This window comes from Myotis lucifugus, unplaced genomic scaffold (assembly GCF_000147115.1).
Source record: "Myotis lucifugus unplaced genomic scaffold, Myoluc2.0 scaffold_270, whole genome shotgun sequence".
Classification (NCBI taxonomy): Eukaryota; Metazoa; Chordata; class Mammalia; order Chiroptera; family Vespertilionidae; genus Myotis; species Myotis lucifugus.
Window position 1 is genome coordinate 323,379 of NW_005871318.1, and position 4,995 is coordinate 328,373.

The 4,995-nt window shown below is 40.0% G+C and overlaps 1 pseudogene; it reads right to left on the bottom strand.

Annotated features, from left to right (window-relative positions):
• Positions 1-369: 369 nt before the first annotated feature.
• On the bottom strand, positions 370-1,147 carry LOC102433298 (annotated as a pseudogene).
• Between the last annotated feature and the right edge of the window lie 3,848 nt (positions 1,148-4,995).

Below are 4,995 nucleotides of genomic sequence, written 5' to 3' on the forward strand. Positions count from 1 at the left end.
GGTTTAAGAGATTTTTCATTCACAAGTCAAATAACAATTCACCCAAAGGAAACTGATAGTCTTAGGCTCAGTGCAAATACAGAGTTCAGGAATGAAGCAACTGACACTTCTAAATTACAAAACAGATAAAATTCTTAGAAGATACATGCAATAAGCTCTACTAAGCAGCTGGCCACAGAACTAGAACATTTGATCACTTTACCGGTGATTTCAATAGGACTCTAGATGTTTCCAAACTCAACTTGAATTCTCATCTTGGGCTCTGTATTTTGCTTTTCCGGTTTCACTAAAACACACACATGGTTCCAATCCCTGAAGTATTCATTATATTCAAGGGCATATCCTACAACAAACTTGTCTGGAATTTCAAGTCCAACAAAGTCTGGTCTACATCCAACACTTTGAGGGGTCCTTTTTACCAGCAAGCTTGCGACCTTGACCATCTTCGGATTATGCTGCTTGACCAAGGAAAGCAAGGTTTGCATTGTTTGCCAGTGTCAATTATATCTTCAACAATCAAGACATTCTTTCCAGTCCTAACCCGTTTGGTTCAGTGGATAGAGTGTTGGCCTGTGGACTCAAGGGTCCCAGGTTCGATTGTGACAAGGGCATGTACCTGGGTTGGGGGCACATCCCCAGTAGGGGGTGTGCAAGAGGCAGCTGATTGATGTTTCTCTCTCATCAATGTTTCTAATTCTCTATCCCTCTCCCTTCCTCTCTGTAAAAAATCAATAAAAAATATATATATTTTTTAAAAAGACATTCTTTCCAGTTAAAGCTGAGAGATCATCTCCACCAATCACTTTCATGTCCCCTGTTGATTGGTCATTACAGTAGCTCTTCAGTCTGATAAAATCTACAGTCATAGGAATGGATCTATCACTATTTCTGTTCATGCTTTGATATAACCCAGCAGGTCAGTAAAGAATTTATAGCCCCCTCTGAGCACGCAGAGGACTACAATGTGATGGCCTCCCATCTCCTTCATCACATCTCGAGCAATCCACTGGGTTCTGCCCATAATTAGTCCATGAGGAATAAACACCTTTTCCAAATCCTCCACGTAATGATTAGATATACAAAACAAATCTAGGTCATAACCTGGTTCTTCATCACTAATCACAACACTGGGGCTGTGAGTCGCCATAACAGAGCCGGCAAACGCACTAGAGGAGGGCAGCCTGAAGCACTTGACTTTCTTTTCATAAAGATTTACCTCAGCAAAACAATCACAATAACTATTTTAAATTAAAATTCATTAATGTGTCACAAACCCTTCAAAACCAAAAACCTAAAAGAACTTAATAATACGCACTTGAAATAAGAATACAGTTGACCCTCGATCAACATGGGGATTAGTAGCGCTGACCTCCTGCAGTAAAAATACTTTAGGTTTAACTTTTGACTCTACAGTCAGCCCTTCACATCCAAGGATTCAACCAACTGTGGATTGAAAACAGTATTTTTGATCCAAAGCTAGGAATCTGCAGTTGGGAAACTACAGTTGGAAGTTCAAAAATACTGTTTTTGATATGTGGTTGGTTGAAGCTGCAGATGCAAAACCCAAGGATATAAAAGGGAATGATGACTGTATTTATCCAAAAAAAAATCTGCCGATATGTGAAACCTGTGCAGTTCAAACCCATGTTGTTCAAGGTCAACTTGAAAACCCGCAGCAATACAAAAACAAATGTAAGGAAACCCTTTGTTCTTGTCCAATTCTAAACTAAATAGGTCCCCTTCCTTTGTGTCGGGCACACAATTTAGGGACTCATGGAAAGCATTTGTACTAAGATAAATAAGATCATCAAAAATGTAAGTCAGGGTACCCAATAATTTCTCTCTTTTGTGATTCTTCACTTGAAAATTACAAGTCCCAATTCATTGAAGATTACAACTGATCTGTACTCTATCTCTTTTTTAAAATGCCTATATTCTTTAGCTTTTTCTAATCAAGGACATGAATAGGTATCTTACTAAAGAGGTCCTGCGTAAGATTGCAAGCGCTCTACTATGCTTTGTCGAGTGGCTTCAGAACAGCTTACAATATATTATCATAAAAACAGGTTGCCATCAATAGCATAATTGCTGCATGAATAATCTTAGAACAAGGGAGGCCTTCGTAGGCTTCTTTATTGCCAGCCATCATTGTGCTCACCACATAAAACAAATGCCTTCTGGGATTTTTTTTTATTTTTATAAGACACGGCTTCCTCTAGTTTATATTTCTTGGTTTCCACATGAGCTATCCAAAAAATGAAAGAAGCTGGCTGGTCTGGCCCTAGAGATAATACTGTATGATGGTTTATGTAGTAAATTGATGAAAAAAGCTGCACATGTAATGAAACATTGGTGAGCTAGTCCTCATTACCATCATAATATCTGGCACTGAATTGTAATACCTCTTTCTGCATGTTGATGCCAAAAAGCATTTTAACATTAATTAAAGCCCCACAGTGGTATTGGATGAAAGGGGATCCCATTAACCCAATTTTACAAGTGAGAAACAGAGTGATAGAGATTAGGAAAGTGGCCTGGACAGATTTTTTATTATTATTATTCATAATACCACAACATGTCCCTGGTAAAAATGGAAATCGGCGTAGACTCCCACCACCACTGCTGCACTCGAGATTGCCTTATAATGGAACAGAAGCCAGGGAAGTAGGGCCTCTAGTTTCCACAGATGTTCGCACTCTCTGCCCTGCATGCCCTCAGCAGGAATGAAGCCAGGATTAAGTTGCAATACACGATTTTATAAAATGAAAAGCTTTCTTCAACTCCTCTAGGGCAGAAACCAGTTCTTTCATTTACTCCGAATTTCTGCATATTTCTCTGGCTCAGCTTCATGAAATGTGCACATTAAAGAAGAGTTCCCGGGTTGGGCCAAGTTAAATGGGCTTCTTCGCTTCAAGATTTCTCAGAGTCTTTATTATGCTACTGTACAGTGCAAAGCTCCCAGAAGGACATGTTATTTGCAGATTCATGTGCCCACTAAATCTCTAGTTCACGGGCGTGGTGGGCAGGATAACAGCCTCCCAACGATGTCCGTGTTCTTATCCTGGAACCTTACATGGCAGATGGACTTAACATTGCTAATCAGCCGACCTTAAAATAGGGAGGTGAGACCTAACCAGTTTGGCTCAGTGGATAGAGCATCGGCCTGCAGACTGAAGGGTCCCAGGTTCGATTCCAGTCAGGGGCATGTACCTTGGTTGCAGGCACATCCCCAGTATGGGGTGTGCAGGAGGCAGCTGATTGATGATCCCTCTCCCTTCCTCTCTGTAAAAAAATCAATAAAATATGTTTTAAAAAAATAGGGAGGTCATCCTGAATTAGCTGGGTGGGCCCAGTGCAATTACAAAGGTTATTAGAAATGGAATTGGAGGCAGAAGAGAGTTGACTTAAGAGCGAGAAACACTACTGGCCATTGCTGGATTTGAAGATGGAATGAGGCAGAGAAATGCAAGCAGCCTGTAGTGGGAGAGGGAAGGAAACAGCTTCTCCCCTAGAGCTTCTCCAAGGGACCCAGCCCTGCTGCTGACACCTTGATGTTAGCCAGCGAGACCCATTTCAGACTTTCCGCCACCAGAAGAGTAAAATAATAAATTAAAATAATAAATTTGTGTTGTGTTCAGGAACCCAGTTTGTGCCTATATGTTACAGCAGCCACGGGAAACTAATACAGTATGACAACTGTTAACATTCTACTAACACATCCCAGAATTACAGTTCTGTCTTAAAATTGGAGAGAGGAAATGCTATTCCACCTGGAAGAGTGCCCCATATCAAATGGGCAATCAATAACTATTCCAGACTGAATAATTCATTTTTACTGTGCAAATATTGTTGGTTCTTTGTCACTAGACCAGCCAATCTGTTTGCCCGTCTATTCCACTATCTGCCCATTTTTTCATTTTAAAATAATAATTCCTTTTTAATCATAAAGAAAAAATGTGTTTACTTTAAATGATGTTATAACAGTGTGGAATAGATGAGTGCATCTCAAATTTTAACCTGCATACAAACCGCCTGGATAAATCTCTTAAAATGAAGATCGGATTAAGTAATTCTGGGATGAAGATTGGACTGTGTATTTCTAACAAGTGCCCAGGTGATGCCAATGCTGGCGACCTGTGCACCATACTTTTAATAACAAAAAAAAAGAGGACAAGCCATGTCAATTCCTGGGGTTCGAGACTCTGGAAATCTTTCTGTCCTCACAGCATCAGGAAAGAATCCTCCTTGCATATGCTTTTAGGACCACTACTGGTCCTATTGTTGATATTCCAACAATTTTAGTTTAATACTTAGAAGACTCCACTTCAAGTTAATAGAGCCTATTTTAAAGTATGAAATGAGTATATTCTCATGAAACACAATTTGTAAAATAGAAGAAGGAATACTTTTAATCTTTCACAGTCCTAGCACCCAAAGATATATCCTATTAACATTTCAATGTCTTTCCTTCAAGACTTCTTTCTCTGCATAGATTTTGTTTGACATATTTAAAATCATATTCAGATCTCAATTTTTTGAGATAACATCATTTACATACATACGTACATACATACAGTGAGGCAGATTAAATTATTGGACCCAAATCTCTACTCCCCTCCAATGGAGTTATATATCCACAGTTACAGAATGTTACCTCCACACTCTCACCACTCCAGTGAACAGTTTCCAATCCTTCTCTGCTTTCTAATGGAAATATGCACTCACATTTGCCAAGCTGGTGGTCAAAAAGTACTTTCCCCACACCTCAACACTGGGCTTACATGACTTAAGTTGGTCAAAAGAATATTAGTAGGGGAGATATTTTGGGATTAGCTTAAAGAACATATATGTATACCCCATGACACTGACAATAGTTTGTGAAGGCCAAAGGGAAGGGGGAAGGGCCAGGGTGGAGCTGGGCTAAGGTTGGCAAAAGGGGGACCACTGCGGCCGAAACCGGTTTGGCTCTAATGGATAGAGCGTCGGCCCTGCGGA